The sequence below is a fragment of the Oryctolagus cuniculus genome, chromosome 3 (assembly GCF_964237555.1).
Source record: "Oryctolagus cuniculus chromosome 3, mOryCun1.1, whole genome shotgun sequence".
NCBI lineage: Eukaryota > Metazoa > Chordata > Mammalia > Lagomorpha > Leporidae > Oryctolagus > Oryctolagus cuniculus.
In genome coordinates, this window is record NC_091434.1 from 139,459,436 (window position 1) to 139,478,421 (window position 18,986).

Consider the following 18,986-nt stretch of genomic DNA (forward strand, 5'->3'; position numbering starts at 1 on the left):
TTTATCCCTACTGGAAGAAATGCCAATTTCAGTTTGATTCACTTTGCTACTTTTCCTGACATCTGACTGCTCAGCACCTAAGTGTTATCTCCCGGCCACAAGACACACTAGGCTGTGACCTTGCATTAGTTCCTTATGGCTTTAGTTTTCTCACTGGTAAAATGAGGATGAGAACAAAAGCACCAAATACTGTTCCTCTGAGGACAGAGCTGATATGTGTAACGTCAATGCATGGCCCCCACAGGAGGGGCCATAAGTGCTAGCTATTCTTTACATGCAAATAGGTCTAATCCTAAACATGTTTGAAGGTCAAAAATTAGTCTTGACTCAAGTGTCATAATCCACTGGTTGGGAGGTACAAGGAATGCTAGAGTAACCCCAAAAAATGAAGACTGAAAGCCATGCTTCTAATCTGTGGTCCTGTTTTGCTGAGTCCGTTCATGCCGGTTCTGAAGTCGGAGCATGTTAAGTTTCTTTGCACCTTTCACAGTATGTGTGGTAGCATACTCTCAACAAAGACTTGTTTTAGTGTTGATGCTGAAGGCTTCTGTGATAGATATTTCCTCTGACACAATCCAGAAGATACCTTCTCCCGGTATTCTAGGAAACTATCTATAGTTCTTGACAGATATGGACTTGGGTGCTTAGCACCACTACCTCCTGGGCTCCCCCAGGAACCCACCTGCTGAAGAAAATACTGGGTGCTTCTGACCACAGAGTCCCTGGAGTCTGGTTGATCCTACATATGACCTTGGATTTGACATGTCACAATGTTGTCCCTCCTTGTATTGTCTCAGTACAAAACCAGATTACTTTTTTCATTCACAGCTACCAGTTAACCATGTGTTGGACCTCTGTTAGCATTTGGACACTATTCTAAGTGTTATATACCTCAGTTCCACCTTTTACAACCATATCCAGTAAGGTAGAGTGCCCCATTTTCTGGGGGAGAAAATTGTGCTTGGCCATACGAAAAATAAGTGGCAGAGCCAGACTGCCAACCTGAATCTACCCCCTAGGGCCTGTGGCCTCAACACCTCATCAGAAACCTTGCTGAGGGAGAGTTCTGAGTCACCCAGTCTGCAGAAATGCATGTGAGGCGCTTGCTTCATGCCCAGAGCCTCCAGTTCCGAGGCTTCCTCTTGTTCAAGAAAGCCCTCCCGTCCGGCCCTGGCAGAATGATAATAATTAGAGCTGTGGTGGCTCACTTCACAGGTGTCCAAGGGTGGCCCATGGGGTCCCTCCTTTTCTCTCTGAGAAAACCTTTTGCATTTGTCATCACCGCCTGAGCCTCCAAGCCGGGGAAGCAAGTTCTTTGCTGGCAGAGACTGCAGCTGCTATTATTTACCCCGCAGGGGATAAACTGCAAATCCCAAGCCTTACAGCTGGGAACACTGCGATCTGGCTGTGCAAGCATATAAAAGAAACCTTGACAAAGGGGGAGGAGGGTTCACACGCTGGCCATCCTGGTTCCAGCGCACTGGGCAATGAGCTCTCAGCTGGAAGCTGTGTGGCAGAACCAAAGGACTGTCTCAGGGTGAAACCACATTCAACAGCCCTTCAATCAGCCGGGCTCATTCACTTAGCCAGCCATGTGGTCTCGCCTAATTGCTTTGCCTCTCTCCAACTCTCTCTCCCTCCTTTCCCCCACCCCCCACTCCCTCTCCTTAAAAGCTTCCTCCTGCTCTATACCTGAACCTCTCTGAGGGCTCCTGTCTAAGACTTGTGCCGGTGAAGATTATAAATCAAATCAAAACCAGAGCCACTGGCAAGGGGGTGGGGAGGTCGCAACTTAAAAACAAATGAACCTCTGGGGATTTTGGTTCCTTTTTTTTTTTTTTTTTTTTTTTTTTTGAGATCTGCTCTTCTGGTCGGGCCAGACTCTTCAGAAGCCAGCATTTCTGGAACTTTTAGAACAAGCACTGAGGGTTTATGTCCACAAACAGCCTCAGCAAAACAAGGGCCGGGAGAAGTCCTGTGGTCTCGTGCCTGCTCTACAGAAGAGGTTGCAGGTTTTCGAAGCAGGCACATCAGCCGGTGTTGTCTTCGGAACTGAGAAGTTTCACAAAGTGACGGAAGAAGGGTCAGGTGTGACGGGTGAGTAAATACCTTGGAAGACAGCCCCAATCTGGTCAGCTGTCAGTGATCTGTGCTGGAGCGGAGGGAACCCAGAATCAGAGTTCCACTGGGACTTCGACTCCCTGTTTATGTGCCTTTGGCGCTAGGAAGCCTCCTGGTAATTACCATTTGAAAATGGGTGTGCCCGCAGTTCTGGAAATGCACAACTGTGTAGAGCAAATAACAAAGCTCCTCATTGAAGATGCTGATGGGGCCTGGAATGCGGTCCAAAGACTTTCCAGCCTCTGGAGCAACGCTGCTTGCTGAGGCCTGGAAACAAAATGGGCTTTGGCTTCACACAGAGTAAGATTTAAATCCTGCTGCTGCTGCTGCTATGTTAAGTTCTCTGATTCCTCAGCTGAAAAGGAGGAGATGAAGTCATGTCAGGAACCTTGACCGTGAGTATCAGAGGTTGAGGGAGTTCCAACAAAACCATTCAGTATAGCCAGTCAGGGCTTATAGTCGTCTTCAAGGGGCCTGTGTGGGTGGGTTGCCAAGTTCATGAACACACTAGAGTTACTGAGTACTAGGATTAGGGGGCCTTCAGACCAGCCCTTCTCTAAATTGGGGCCTTCTGGCTGTAGGTTATAAAGGGGGCTTCACCAGACGCAGGGAGTTCCAAAACCAGAATCATTGGCTGAAATCTCTCGCCAGCTGAGCCACGTCCGCTCAGAAAGGAAGCATACTTTGTGTTCCTGGGAGCCATCCAGAAAGTTTGACATTCCTATTAAGAAGGTGCTGCTTCCTGGAGAACCAGAGACCTTCCAAGAGCCACAGGAATGCACATAGAAGCGAATCCACCCCCAGCAGAGCCTTCAGATGGAAGGTGGACCCTAGCCCAACACCTGTTGAGAGATCCTGAGGTAGAGGCCCAGAGCTAAGCTGTGCCCAACATTTCCTGACTGCCTCGAGGCGGCTGTGAGGTTATGCACGTCTGTTGTTTTGAGCTTCTTTAAAAGCAAAACCGTGCTGCTCCGTGGTTCACCCTTAGTCACCTTAATTTATCCTATGTGTGTCCACGGGAACAGCTGCGATCCTGTCATTGGATGGAAATTGCAGTAAGGGGCAGTCATGGCCCTGAGCTCTCCACATTGCCCGAGGGGCCAGATGGCAGCAAGGCTCCGTTGGGCAGCCCTCCTACACAGAACCCTTTGCAGCACATGCACACATTCTGAATTAGGTCTGGAGGAGGAGGGGGTGGTTTGAATCAGGCAGAAAGAGCTGGAAACCAAGTGCGCAAGCACACAAACTTCTGTTGAAAATACCAGAGGAAGTTCTGCGGTTTCTTTACCATCCCTATTATATAACATGTTCTGAATTAAGGAGTCGCGCTTGATCACTGAGTTAGGTTTGGGCCCTTGTGTCCATAAACGAAAGAAAACATGACTATCCGTTGTGCATTCACCCCCACCCCCCACCCCAAAGAACACATTTCTCTTTCAGGAACACTGTTTGGCTCAATGTTTTGATCTGCTGTTAGAACACAAGTTTCACAACTGTATCAAGAAAGTACCAGTTGAGCCACGTGAGCAGTCCAGTTTCCTCTCTCCTGTTGCCACCTTCAGTCCCGGAGGGCTGCTCAGCTCCCACCCTCGCATCTACATTCAAGCAGAGGGGAAGGTGAAGACAGACTCCCCTGGAAAGGCACCAGTGCAGCTGGGAACACACATCACTTCCTCTTCTGTCTATGGCCACATCCATCTAGCCGCAAGGGAGGCTGGGAAGCTGGTAACTGAGTTTCCAGCTAGAAAAGTGTGGATCCAGGGATAATTAGCAGTTTCTGCTGCTCCAAGCATACCTGGTTAACAATTCAGGATGCCAGACTAGAAGCCTGTTGAGTTCCTTAAGAAAAATGGCCATCCTCCCCCCCATTTAATTAATTAATTTATTTATTTGAGAGAGAGGGAGAAAGAACTCCTATCTACTGTTCCACTCCTTAAATGCCCAGAACAGCTGGGGTGAGGCTGGAGCTGAATCCAAAAGCTGGGAACCCAATCCAAGTCTTCCATACAGGTGACAGGAAGCCAGTGACGTGAGCCATCCCCACCGTCTGCACCAGCAGGAAGCTGGAGTCACGAGTCAGAGCTGGACAACGAACCCAGGCCCTCCAACATGAGACCTGGGCATCTCAACCAGCGCCTCGGGCCAAATACCCACTCCCTCCTCTATTATTTTTGGATAAGCATAAATAACAATTTTTTTCCTTGTGGAAAAAAATAGAAACTACAAGTCTGTAAGAATTTAAGGGTGCCGGTACTGTGGCATAGTTGGTAAAGCTGCTGCCTGCAGTGCTGGCATCCCATATGGGTGCCAGTTCAAGTCCTGGCTGCTCCACTTCTGATCCAGCTCTTACCTATGGCCTGGAAAAGCAGTGGAAGATGGCCCAAGTCCTTGGGCCCCTGCACCCACGTGGGAGACCTGGAAGAAGCTCCTGGCTTCTGGCTTCAGATCGGCCCAGCTCCAGCCGTTGCAACCATCTGGAGAGTGAACCAGCAGATAGAAGAACTCTTTCTCTGCCTCTACCTCTCTATACCTCTGCCTTTCAAATGAATAATAAATCTTAGAGAAAAAAAAAAAAGAACTTAAGAATTAGAATCAACATTGTGAGACCCCTTCATCCAGTGATAGTGATGTTAAGATTTTGATATCATTAACTGATAGGCATAATAGATAGACTGTCCTGTGGTGACTGACATATAATGCTGATGATAAATGGCTTGCACTATTGTGTGTGTGGAGTGGGGTGAGAAGAAGATTTAACCTATCATACAGTTCAAAGGAAATAGAAATTGGGAGGCTTGGATTTTAGTTCCACCTCTTGACTGACTTATCTCGGGCCCTGAGCAAGTAACTTAAATTCTTCCTGTTTCCATTTCTCCATCTGGAAAATGGAAATTCATTACACTGGGTTTTTCCCAATTCCTACCCCCATTTTAAGATTGTTGTGATAATCGATTATTTCCTCCTACATTCTTTGAAGCACCCCTGGGTGCCCACTATGTGGCCAGTGTTGAGAACCAGGCAGACATGATCTCTGCCTCCAGGGAGTAGAATCTAATGGGTGAGGCACATCAGAATGATCCGTGAAAGGGGTGGGCCCTGGGGTGCCTCACCCCCTGCATCTCATCTCAGAGCACTGGTTCAAGTCTTGGCTACTGTGCTTCCTATCCAGCTTCTTGCTAATGGATCCTGGGAAAACAGCAAATGATGACCCAAGTAATTGAGTCCTGGAAACCCACAAGGGATTTTAAGATGGAATTCTGGACTCCTAACTTCAGCCTGGCCCAGTCCTGGCTGTTACAGGCATTTGAGAAGTAAACTAGTGAGTGGAAGACCTCTCTCTCTTGCTCTGTTATTCTGCCTTTCAAATAAGTAAACGTGTTTTAAATGTTCTGAGAAAGATCTGGGATTCGTAAGTGGGGTGCTACCAAGGAGTAGCCAATGTTTCTTAGCCTTTTATACCTGTGTTCCCCAAGGCCAAAGGGGCTGGGTAAGGGGGTGGGAGATAAAGTGATCAAATGGGATGAGTTGTTCTGGCCGGGTCTAGTTGCCATCTCACCATCCACCCAACCCCCAGGCCCAGCCAGCCCCAGCTCTCCTACCCTACTAATCAGCATGTTCTAGTTTTATGTAGCCTCATATCTGCCCCACCCTCTGACAGGGAAGTAGGAAAATTGAGATTTGCAGAAGTTGGTAAAAACTAATGTCAGAAGGCAGAGTTCCATTTCTAGATCCAAGAAAAACTTCCTGTTTTGTTAAGACCTTTCTTAGGAGCGGAAACTAGCTCATTCAAATGAAAACCACAATGAATAATTTCACTGATGTGTACCGTGTGTTTAGCAAGCCTGAAATCCCAAGAGGAGGCTGGGGAATGAGAAGAAAAACCACCAGGAGGAGGCTGTCACATAGCAACCCCCATCTGACCCCACTTCCTCCTCTACCACTCCCCGAAGGGACAGGGACAACCCAGGGAGTAACCTCCTTCAAAGACTTTGAAACTCAGACGGCTCATCCTTTCTCCAGATGGTGTTTCCTTTTTCACAGAAAGATCTAGAAAGCCTGCTGTATTGACCTAGACCATGCAACACTGACACATTCACCCCAGAATTTCAGGTGGACACAGAAGTATATGTCTTGCTTCTGTGATGTGACAGACACAGGTTGTCACACTCCACACGGGAAAGTGGAGACAAGGGAATTCCACTCAAGAATGTCATCCGATACAACACTTGCTTTGTAAAAAACAAAAGGGAGGAATGTTAGTAAAATGGTGCGGTCTCATCTGTGACGCCATCTTAAGGCTCTGGCCTGTTGCCATTTTGTACAAGAAGCGTCATTCTAAGCCCAGCCTTGCTTACTGTAAGTCAGGTGGTGATTGTTCAGAATTTTTCTACACACAAACTCCTCTACCTGCAAGACGAGTGGCCTTTCTCTCAGTCTTGGTTGGAATCAGCTTCACAGCCTCCCTCTCTGTAGTGATCTCAGGGACAGCTTTGGGACACAACGTTATCTTGACCAACCGACTCCCAAAACAACTCCAACAGTTACAAGAGGAGGTCACTAGATCCTTTGAGACGCCAGCTGATGCCATCCGAAGTCTCCAAAGCCCAGTCACCTCACTAGCAGTGTTTACAGGAGGTGATAATGGAACGAACCAAAGCCTTTACCAACCAGACAGTCAATCAAATGCTACTATAGGGATACACTCGGCTTCCCACCCAAGATATCACATCGCCCCATGCCAGCGGAGAGTAACTCGTCACCCCATGTCAGCAGGAAGCAGCTCTAGATGATAGATAATCATCCCTCCACCTGTCCTGGACTTTTAGGGCTATTGTAATCCTATATAACACCTGCTTTATAGAAAACAAAAAGGGGGAATGTTAGTAAAATGGTACCATCTTCCTAAGCCCAGTCTGGCTCGCTAGAAATCAGGTGACCAAATGGCCTAATGACAAGCATCAGCTCCACCCCCACCCTAATGGGATTTGCTGCTCCCACTTCCTTACCCCTGCAAAGCTATGTAAGACCTGTTCTCCCAGTACAGGCTGCTGTTCTGCCTGGGGAGGCAGTCTGTCAGGTTTTCCCTCATCCGACAATAAACCTTTCTGCTTATTCCCATGTTTGGTGTGTTTTGTGGTGGCCTTTCCTTTCATTGGTGCCAAAAACATTTTACTAACAGAACCCTGGTGGATAGAGACTGTGGCATTTGGAGCTGTATCCCTGGAGCCTCAGGCCTCCTCCCCAGCAGTAGAACAAGAAACTACATGGAGAATGCATACCTGCCCTTCTGTGCATCAGCTGGAAGGCACACTTGTCACTTCTGTCTCAGTGGTAGGACAGAAGAAACTGCAGAGCGACTGGGGACAGATGGGAAAGCAGAAAGATAATTTGGTGAGCAAGATGCTCCTGGGGCTGGTGCTGTGGCGCAGCAGGTTAAAGCCCTGGCCTGTAGCGCCAGGATCCCATGTGGGTGCCGGTTCTGGTCCCAGCTGCTCCTCTTCCGATCCAGCTCTCTGCTATGGCCTGGGAAAGCAGTAGAAGATGGCCCAGGTGCCATCTTCTGCACCCAGGTGGGAGACCCGGAAGAGCTCCGGCCGTTGTGGCCATCTGGGGAGTGAGCCAGCGGATGGGAGACCTCTCTCTCTGTCTCTACTTCTCTCTGTAGCTCTTTTAAATAAATAAATCTTTAAAAAGAAAAAAAAAGGAAAAAAAAGAAATGCTCCTCCAGAGCAGCCCTTTAACTCTGTACCCATGCTACAACGTGTCACGGCAACTCAGAATCCTACACTGATCATTTGTCTGAATCTGTTGGCAACCTATCCAAGGTCCTTTCTTGTCTATTTATTGAGCATTTAACAGACAAGCCCTCTGATCAAAAAGAGCCTACCCAATTTAATGATACGTTCTTTTTTTTTTTTCTTTTAAAGATTTATTTATTTATTTGAAAAGCAGAGTTATAGAGAGAGAGGGAAAAACAGAGAGACCTTCCATGTGCTGGTTCATTCCCTAACTGTTCACAATGGCCAGGGCTGGGTCGGGCTGAAGCTAGGAACCCCATTTGGATCTCCCACGTGGGTGGCAGGAGCCCAAGTACTTGAGCCATCTTCCATTGCTTTCCCAGGCACATTAGCAGGGAGCTGGCTTGGAAGTGGAGCAGCCAGGACATGAATCAGCCCTCGTAAGGGATGCCAGCTGTCATAGGCTGTGGCTTAACTTGCTGCACCTCCAGTGGTAGTTCTGCATAATGATTTTGCCCTCTGAGGGTTTTCCTCTTTTAAATCTTACTGTTTTACATAATTAGCTTGTGCACAATAGCTAATAGCTCAGCATAGCCTCACAATGTGTTGTTGAGAGACTGACACAACTCTGTCCCTGGAAGCACCCTTCACTCACTCATGGGGATCAAAGCTGTTTTTAGACATCATAGAGGGTACAGGTGTTTAGCCTAGTGATTAAGAAGCTGTGTCTCAGCCGGCGCCGTGGCTCAATAGGCTAATCCTCCACCTTGCGGCGCCGGCACACCGGGTTCTAGTCCCGGTTGGGGCGCCGGATTCTGTCCCGGTTGCCCCTCTTCCAGGCCAGCTCTCTGCTATGGCCAGGGAGTGCAGTGGAGGATGGCCCAGGTGCTTGGGCCCTGCACCCCATGGGAGACCAGGAAAAGCACCTGGCTCCTGGCTCCTGCCAGGATCAGCGCGGTGCGCCGGCTGCAGCGGCGGCCATTGGAGGGTGAACCAGCGGCAAAGGAAGACCTTTCTCTCTCTGTCTCTCTCTCACTGTCCACTCTGCCTGTCAAAAAAAAAAAAAAAAAAAGAAGCTGTGTCTCTCAGAGCACCTGAGTTCAATTCCTGGCTCTACCTCCTGACTCCAGCAGACCCTTGTTGACACACTGTTGTCTCTAAGTTTTTGGGTTCCTGCCACCCTCAGAGGAAACCTGGATTGAGTTCCCAGCTCCTGGTTTTGGGCTCAGCCCAGCTCTCAGCAGTGCAGACATTTGAGGAGTGAACCAGCGAGTAGGTTCTCTGTGTGTGTGTATGTGTCTTCTTCTCTGCCTCTTACATCAATAAAAATTAAAAACAATAAAAAGCTGTGGACTTCTAAGCTTTTCACATTTAATCCCACCAAAATAACAACAGAAAACTGAAGGATTGTTCTCGGAAGGATTGTTGACCAAAATTTTTCCGACTATATTATGATTCAAGTCTCTGCTTGCAGTTGACTCATGTTTGATTCTTGTCCAATGTTTCTGTGCCCAGGGAGGATACTGTGCGCTCACCATCATCACCAATTAAAGACACACACAGCCCATACATGACTGATGCAGTGCTTCTGAATGAACCTGGGCCGTCTTGCCAGCAGAGCAGGGGCTCCATTGTGAAGTGCTAACTTACCCAGGTCTTGAGTTTCTCTGCTCAGCCCCACCGCCAGCAGCCCCCGGCTTTGGGGACACGTCGTCGAGCATGGGAAGGACAGACGGTTTCGAAGTAGACTGACTTCACTGGGTGGTTCTCCGTCGCTTTGTTGCACTTGGCTGCCTCCGGGCTGTTTTGGGACACATAAGGTTCTCCAGCCATGAGGCCCTTTCCAGACCTGAGTTCCCCTTGGAATGACACATTAGTCTCCCTTCAAATGTGGCAATTGTAAATTCCTGCCTAGGGAGCAGCAATTGCTTTGAATTACACACTATTGGAATAAACCAGTATGGGATTAACAAGGCTTTATTGTTCTGTAGTTGGTTATTGAAACTTGCCATAGTAATTTCTGGTGACATAATATTCCCTTGCCTGGCACTTAACTATGCCCAGGAACACTTTCCCTACACTTTAATTAGTCCTTTTTAGTTGTGTGTAACAAAAACCTCTTTTCTCTTTTTACCATTTTATCAACACAGAACAGGAAGAAATAATACCAGATTTTTCCAGTTCACTTTTCTTCTCTTCCTTTCCTTTTCTCATTTCTACTATGACTCTACCTTTTAGAAGCTTCTCAGATTTATGGTACCTAAAACATTACCTCCTGGCTGCTGTATGCATAGAGAATTGCACACACGGTTTAGGATTCTCTTCTCCTTTACAAGGCCTGTAGAACTATTTTAGAAATCTATCGGGAGCACATAATTAGATGAAGAATAAGCTATGCTTTGTGACGCACTCTCACACTGGTCTGGACATGCTATTTTAAACATGTTTTTATGATGACTCAAGGCAAGCAATCTACATTGACTCTTCAATTTTTAAAAACATATCTCTCATTCACTTTTTTTTTTTTTTAATTAGAGAGTGCTGTCGTTTTCTGGTTCACTCTCCAAATGCCACAATGGGGAACACAATCCAGGTCCTCTATGTGGGTGTCAGGTACCCAATTACCTGAGCCATCACTGCTGCCTCCCAAGGTCTGCATTAGCAAGAAGTTGGAGTCAGGAGCCAGAGCCAAGTGTTGAACCCAAGCACAGTCTGATATGGACAAGGTCACATTAACCAGAGTCTCAACTGCTTGACTAAACAACCACCCCTTCATTAACTTTTTAATGATCCTCAGTAGAACTCAGTGACTAAGAGTAAGTCGCCCAATATTTTCTTCTTAACTAAAATAAGTTCTAATAGAGCTAAGAGGGAATCTCTTTATAATGAACAAGCTTAAATGCAGCACCAAGAAAAATGTTGAGACCAAAGGTTTAACCAGGCTTTAAGTAGTTATATTTTTATGGACATTATTTGCCTATAGAATAGACCTTGTAAAAGCTTCTGAGTCAGAGAATGTGAAACCAATAAATTGGAACTATCATGGACTCTTTTCGAGCTTGTTCAAGGCCAGCTAAATCTAATAAAGGAAGACAGGAAGCCAACCTGAAGCCAAAATAACTACCAAGTCCATTCCGTATTTCACTAACAGGCAATGAAATTAAATCTATGTACTTATTAAGGAAAATATAAATACTACTTGCTTATATAAAACTTTAGGCCTACATAGTGATCACCCCTCCAAAATTAACAGCTTAATAGCACAATGTTTTAAAAACAGGCTTTGATGAAGTCCACAGAGGAATAATCTTTATCCATTTGTTGCTAAACTATCTTCGGAAATCTTGTCCCTGAGTTGAAATTTTTGTGCCAGGAGGGAGTTGGAAGATAATTCAGATATAGTTACGCTACAGGAAGTATAACGAATCGGGGCAGGCATCTAGTTCAGCAGTTAAGATACCACTTGAGATGTCCTCATCCCATATCAGAGTGCCAGGCTCAAGTTCTGACTCCTCCACTTCTCATCCAGCTCACTATTAACGTGTGTCCCGAAAGGCAGTGGTGATGGGTCAAGTAGTTGGGTTCCTACCACCCAAGTAGGAATCCTGGATTGAGCTCCAGGTCCCTGGCTTTTGCCTGGTTCGGCTCTGGCTGTTGCAGGCATTTGGGGAGCAAACCAGTAGATAGAAGATCTCTGTCTCTGTTTCTCTCTTTGCTTTTCAAATAAATAATGAAAATGCATAAGTTTTTTAAAAGAAAAAGATAATTATTAAGCTATTTTGAAATTATTATATAATGATTGTGGGTTAAGCCACAGTTTGGGACAACCGTATTCCATATCAGAGTGCCTGGTTCAAGTCCCAGCATCTGTTTCCCGTCCAACTTCCAGCAGGAGATGACACAAGAGCTTAGGCCCCTGCCACCCATGTGGGAAACCAAGATGAATTCCTAGAGCCTAGTTCAACCCTGGCAGCTGTGGGCATTTGGGGAGTAAATCAGTGGATAGAAAATCTCTTCCTTGGGGCTGGCATTCTTGTGGCTTAGTGGGTTAAGCTGCTGCTTGCGATGCCAGCATCTCATTTGAGTGCTGGTTTGAGTCCCAGGTGTTCCACTTCCAATCCAGCTCCCTGCTAATGTGCCTGGGAAAGCAGCAGAAGATGGCCCGAAGTGCTTGAGCCCCTGCCATCCATGTGGGAGACTCAGATGAAGCTCTTGGTTCCAGACTTCGGCCTGGTCCAGTCTGGACCATTGCAGTCATTTGGGAGAGTGAACCAGCGGATGGAAGGTTCTCTCTCTATTTCTCTTTCTCTATCTCACTCTCTTCAACTCTGCCTTTCAAATAAATAAATAAAACTAAAGAAAAAAGACAATCTCTCTCACTCTCTCTGCCTTTTAAGTAGATGAAAATTAAAAAAATAAACATTTACATTTAAAAACACACTAGTCTCTAATGTGCACTGGATTTCAAGCTATGAAGTTCTAAGCTGGTGTCCCCCACTTTTAGCATATCCTGTCAGAAAAATAAAAAGAAATCAACACTGCTGCTGGTGGTCATTTCAGTATCAAGGAGCAAGAGCTCATTCTTTCAGGAAACTCGTTTCAAAGTCGGAGTGCAGATGAAATCTTAGGGCAAACAATTGAAGCTGGGCGGGCCTTGTATAGAAACTTGGCTCCCAGGCAACAAACATAAAAGTTCCACAAGATTAAACAAAGCCGAGGCCAAAATCATGTAGCAATTTACAGGACAGCAATAGACACTTTGAACTATAACCAACCGAAATGTTAAAGTAAATCAAAATCCTACAAGCAAATTAAAAAAAAAAAAGTCTGTGAAATTTGGAAAAACTGCCATGTCTCCCAGAAATTGCCAGGAAATTTCAAACACAAACTTCCAGACTTCTGGTAACACAATTTATTCCAGGGTTCAAATATTCAGAGTTGCTTCTAAATTAAAAGAAGCAACAACAAGAAAAATCCAAACTGGAGCTCAAAAGCATTTCATAGTTGGTCAACTGTTTGGGGAATTTCCACCAAATCTGCTGGCCAAGTAATTTTATTTGCTCTTCGCCTCCAACCTTTCCATCTCTTTCTTGCTACAGCCGTTGTTATAAAAACGGAGGAGACAGCTGGGGTAAACACCGGCGCTCTCTTTTCCAAGAACTAACTACAGTGTACCCTAGGCAGATAAGAGAAGTCTTTTTCTTCCGAGCGCAGGCTCTGTTGACTTGCGGAACGTTCGGTATCCTGCTGTCGGCCCAGGTGGCTGAGTCGTGACCGCTCTCGCCTCCTTGGACGCCAGATGATCGTGTTGGTAGCTGCTGTGCTCTGGCACAGGACCCCTTGTATCCTGTGTGCAGCAGTCACTGGTGGCCATGACTGTGCTGGCAAGGATTTCCGGAGGCTCCACCCCATCAGGCAGAGCTGTGGGTCCCGGCAGAGCTCTGAGAACCTTCCAGGTCTTCCTCATCATGGCTTTTCCTCCCCTTCCTTTCTCTGTTTGACATTCCACCCTGCAGAGACCTGGCTCACTAGACTGCCTCAGTTTCCCTCTGTAGGACTGGGGCCTTGACCTCCGGCTGGGGTTCGGTTGTCCTATCTTACTCTTTGCCAGTGATTTGCCTTCCTGTCCTCGTTTCCACAGCCTACAGCAGCTGGGGCCGTGCTGGGAATATGTCAGTTGCTCAAGAGCCATGGTCTCTTGGAGACTTTAGTGAGCCATCTACGCCTAGACCTTCCTGCTGTCCCTCCTACTGCCTACCTTGCTCCCTGACAACGCTGATAACGTGGCCAGAATCAGATCCTAGCTTGCTGTCTCCTTAGCCCACCTGGTTACCTTTCACAGAGCCAGTCTGGCCACCAGCGTAGGCTCCCCTTGCTCTGATCCACTCAGCAGATCCCAGATCCGCCCCCTTCCCTCAGCAGGTGCTGCTGCAATGTTGATGATGATGACGATAATTAATGGTAATTAAGAGGTCTGTCTGTCTTAGGCACTGTCTTTAAGTGGTAGTTGATGATGATGTACTTAAGTTCATATAATTTTTATTTTACTCACTTGAAAGGCAGAGACAGGTCTCACATCTGCTGGTTCAACTCCCTAAATACTCACAACAGCCAGGGCTGGGCCAGGCCAAAGCCAGGAGCCTGAAACTCAATCCTAGTCTCCCAGGTAGGTGTCAGGGACCCAAGTACTTGAGCCATCACATTAGCAGTACACTGGATCAGAAACAGAGCCAGGACTCGAGCTCAGGGACTCTGGTATGGGATGCAGACGTCTTACATGATGACTTAACCTCTGGGCCAAACATCTGCCCCAAGAATAGCCACTCCAACCAGAGATTTACTGCAATGCCAGAGACTGCTCCAGGTCAGCACTCTGTGTGCTAGGTACAGGTATATTAGGTATAGTTTGAGCCACACAACAGCTCTAGGTAGTGGGTGCTTTATCATTCCCATTTTACAGATAAGGAAACTGAGCCCTAGAGAGGTTAATTTGCCCTAGGTAATGCAGATAGGAAGAGGCAGAACCAGTGTCTGACTGAAGTTGTTTCTGGGACCTATCACCCTGGACTCCTGCTGCAGATTGGTTTTCATGGGGAATGAAAGTTTTTGAAGATGCTCAGAAAGACACAGGCTTCTGAAACCTTCTGTCCAGAAGAACCAGTCACCACAGGCTCAGACGGTCCTAGGTTCAAAGCCACTGAGAGGAGATTTTATGGCCTGCAGTGAGTTTTTCAGAGCCTGTCACCTTGCTGTAGGAAATTGCTATCCAGCCTTATGTGGTTCCCGGGCCACTCTAGGATCAATTCTTAATATTTAGAGCAGATAAAGTGTGTGGAAACATAGAACGGGAACCAAATAAAACTAACAACAAGGTTAAGTTTGGTAATTTTCAAATCTCATTGCATAACTCCTTGCTTGGGAAGAAATGCTCGAAAATCAACAAAAGGAGAGAAAAAAACAGGATGTGAAAAAGTACTTTTATTATTATGCTTTCAGACATTTACTGCCAAACTAGAACGATTTCTGCCAAGAATAACACGCATCTTCCCTACACCCCACACCCTACACAATTTGAGGTTTACTGGGAATTTAGCAGGATTTTTTGTGAAACCATAAGTTCCCAGGAAGTTCATGTTCAAAAAGTGTATCCCAGGCATGAACACACACACACACACACACACACACACACACAGGAAAGCATCTTCCAAGGGGAACAAAAAACCCTGCAGTTCCCTCCTGGGGGCGCTGTGACCTGGGAAGCTTTGGAGACTGTCACCTGACAGCAGGAGTCGCTTTAGTATAGCCCTGGTTATTGATGGTCTCTGTTGTAAGGTCTCTGCCCCATGGCCTGGATGCAGAATGACAGAAGGTCATGACGGTGTGGGAAGAGCATGGAACTGGGAGTTACATCATGATACCCACAGCCGAGACCAGCTGACCTCAGGTTTAGCAGTAGTGCGGACTACAAGTTACAACAGGTAGGTGAGTGGGTGGGGGCGGGCAGGTGAGCTCAACTCCCGGATCAGCCGGCTCCTGGCACGGCGACCTCTCTGAGCCTCACCTGTGGAACGACCTCAGAAGTATCATCCTGCGGGACTGTCGGGAGGATTCAACCAGGTATTGTAAGTACATGGCTCAGCACAGGCGCTGAAGCCCTTTCACGCGGGAGACCAGATACACCCAAATAACTAACAGCCAGCAAGAGAGAGAGCAAGCTAGGCTGGGGGTTGGTGAAGACAGAAGACTCAAGGGGAAAAAGAGAAATTATGAGAATCATCCAGTAACAAGATTCTTCAAATGCTTAACCTTTGCTTTGCCAAACATCAAGAGCAAAGGTGTTACATTATTATTATTGAGTGGTAGGGTAATGCTTTTTAAAGTTTCCTCTCTTTTTTCTAGATTTCTTTATTCCCTGAACTCATTTTCCCATTTGAACAGATAAGCCATTCTTTGTTCATACTCAAGGGATGGGATTTAAGAGCAAAAAGTATAGTTTTGTAGCTTCAAAAGCCTTTGACCACTGGTTCTCAAAGCTTGGTCCCCTGACAGCAGCATCAGCATCACCAGGGTCCTTATTAGAAAAGCAAAGTCCTGCTGAATCAGCAACTCTGGCAGTGGGAGCAGGCAGTCTGTGTTTTAACAGGCGAATCGGGAGCTGGCTGAAGTTCAAAAGCAACTGGTCTAGGTCCTTAGTGGCCTGGAGAGGACTGTGAGGCAAAAGATTAAAGAGAAGACATCAGGCATAAAAGCAAAGCCCCTTACCCAGTGTAGAAAAATATTCTCCATGCTGAGGGGTGAGGAAAGACAGAGGGAAGTAACGAAGACGGAGTGGCGGTGGGAACAGGAGGAGAGGGCTAGATCTGAGCGCTAGCCAACATCTGAGTAAGCCCTACTCTTTGCCTGTGCCAACGGGTTATGTCACTTGCTCCCTGACAGGTGTCTGATGAGGACTTACACTGGACATCAATGAGGAATTTCTCTCATGTAACAAGCAGAAGAATATGTTGGGTCTCCATCCTCCCTATTGTATGAGGCAAAGCTCATCCTTGCACCATCGTGGAATGCTCCTTAGCCCTTGAGAAGGAAGGTGAGGAGTGTGAGAGATAGGGGACAGAGAGTAAGCCTTGCACTTGATCTTGGATGGGCCTGAACAGACCCAGAATAAGATTAGCCCTGAGCCACAGCAGGGAGGCCACCTCAATTATAATTGCTACTTGTGTTGGAAATTGATTGGCACTGAACATCCATTCCTGCCTCCTCCTGGGGCACCTTCCTGTGTTGCAGAGGCTGGCACTACATTTCCCAGACCCCTTTGTGACTGTGGACCATACCTCATCCACTGTGTGAGTTTCAGAAGGTGGAGGTAAGGCAGAGGCCGCCAGAGTTCTCTGACTTGCTTGTTCAAGCTTTATGTTGGTGGCAGCAGGTGGTGGTTCCTAGCCCCAACTTCTACATTTCTGGGGTGCCACTACTTCCGTGTATTTATGCGTTCTACTGTTCCAGTGATGGCCTCCTGATCCCCTCCCTGCTGATGCGGGCAGAGATCATAGCTCTTAGGAGGGAGAGAGGTCAATTCCACCTGTTCAGGTAGTCAGATCCAGGCTACAGCCCTGTTCCTTCAGCACCTCCAACTGTTTCCTCAGCATGGTTTCCCTGTATTAACTCCTTTTATACTTAAAAAACCTAGTCTGGTTCTCGTTTGTTACACTAAGCATATAGTATTCAAAAAAAAAAAAAAGGCAAAACAAATAAATAAGTCTGCCTGTAAATTGTCAGGATGATTGCTCAGAAATGCTTCTAAGTCCAGAAAAATCAAGCCCTGTGCCAATGGAGCAATAGGGCAGCACAGGGCTCAGAGACAAAAGTCCTTATCACCCTAGCTTTGGTTAGGCTGTGTGGAGACGTGGAAGTTGAAGGAATCGTCTTCTAAGATGAAGCAATGGACGGGGACTTTCTGGCTCTTCCTGTTCTGTTGACCTTGGCTTTCGCCTTGCCTCTTGCTTCCTTGTTTATGCCTCTAGACCATGTGTTGTGCAACTCTGCTCCCTAGGAGCTCCCATTCCTTTCTCCTAAAACTGAGCAAGCCCCTTTGTCTTTTCCTCTGACACCTGCCTGATTCTTGTTTCAGAATATGCGTGTCTCTGTGTGTTTCAAAGATAGCTGGTGCTAAGCATGACTGTATGTGCTGTCTGTTTCTTTCAGAACAGGAGCCGTGTTGACCGCCAAGAGTTGTTATGTTGTTAGGGAAGCTTCAAGGACTGGCTCCCACTGTCTGGAGGAGGTTTGAGAAGCTAAATATGAAGGTGACTGCTTCTACCCCTGTCCAAACAGTACTGGATTAGCTTTGTCCACAAAGAGGAGACATTGAAAATGGGTCCTTGCAAGCCTCAAGAGCCAGGCATTTCCTACTTCAACCCTCAGGTGGGGCAGGCAGGACTTGCTCTCACATGTTAGCAACTCTGTTTCTTTACGCCACCCCTGCCATAGGCGTAATCTAGAAGTGCTGTCTCCCAACCACTCTCTTGTAGTTGGAGGAATGGTGGAATCTACCCCACAGCTCGGCCATCAGCTGTGCATAGCAGGTAACCGCACGAAGGCCTCAGCTCCAGCCCAGGAAGCTTTGTTCCTGGACTGATGCTGACTTCTCGTTTCCTTTTGCTGAGGTCAAAGCTGCACTCAGTTCTGCTCTAAGAGTCGTTCATGAAGAGGAAGAAATATTACCTGTTGGGGTGGGCATTTGGCCTAGTGGTTAACTCCTTTGTCCCACATCAGAGTGCCGGGGCTGGATACCTGCCCTCACCTCCTGTGTCCAGCTTCCTGCTAATGCGGATCATGCTGACAATGAGGATGACTCAAGTAATTGCAGCACTGCCATCTACATGAGAGACCTAGAGTGAGTTGCCAGCTCCTGGTTTTGGCCTTGACCCAATCCTACAGTTGTGGGCATTTGAAGGATCACTCTCTCTCTCCCTCTCTCCCTCTCCCTCTCTCCCTCTCTCTCTCTCTCAGAGAAACAAAACCAGCAAGATGTATGTATGACAGCACTTCAAAAAGTTTATCAAAGTGGAAGTTAAAGGTAAGTGTAGGGGCCAGGGCTGTGGCATAGCAGGTAAAGTTGCTGCCTATAGTGCCAGCATCATATGGGCACTGGTTCGAGTCCTGGCTGCTCCACTTCCAATCCAACTCTCTGCTATGGCCTGGGAAAGCAGTAGAAGATGGCCCAAGTCCTTGGGCCCCTACACCCATGTGGGAGACCTGGAAGAAGCTCCTGGTTCCTGGCTTCAGATCAGCGCAGCTCCGGCTGTTGCAGCCAATTGGGGAGTGAATCAGCGGATGGAAGACCTTTCTCTTTCTCTGTCTCTCCTTCTCTCTCTGTAACTCTGCCTTTCAAATCAAAAAATAAATCTTTTTTTTTAATCTAAGTTTATTTTGGTGCAAAAAATTTGAAAACTATGTGCAGTTTTTTTCATAATACACATTCCCCATAAACTCTTTGAAGCTCCCTTGTATATATAAAAAGAGACTTTTAAAATATTATTAAATATTTATTTATTTATTTGAAAGGGAGAGCAACTGAGAGAGAGAGAGAAAGAGAGAGAGATTGATCTTCCATCCACTGGTTTAGTC

General features: G+C 46.9%; 1 long non-coding RNA gene across 4 annotated transcripts; it reads left to right on the forward strand.

The window, feature by feature from the left end:
* Positions 1–1,829: 1,829 nt before the first annotated feature.
* LOC103348694 (uncharacterized) lies at positions 1,830–18,786 on the forward strand. 4 transcript variants are annotated; one of them, XR_011387387.1, is made up of 9 exons: positions 1,895–2,097; positions 15,192–15,337; positions 16,296–16,446; positions 16,644–16,722; positions 17,562–17,662; positions 17,847–17,941; positions 18,132–18,252; positions 18,369–18,435; positions 18,569–18,786. It is a non-coding gene; the product is annotated as an uncharacterized lncRNA (long non-coding RNA). The 4 variants fall into 4 exon arrangements; XR_011387385.1 differs by lacking the exon at positions 17,847–17,941; XR_011387384.1 differs by lacking the exons at positions 17,847–17,941; positions 18,569–18,786 and having other exon boundaries at positions 18,369–18,505.
* Positions 18,787–18,986: the final 200 nt, after the last annotated feature.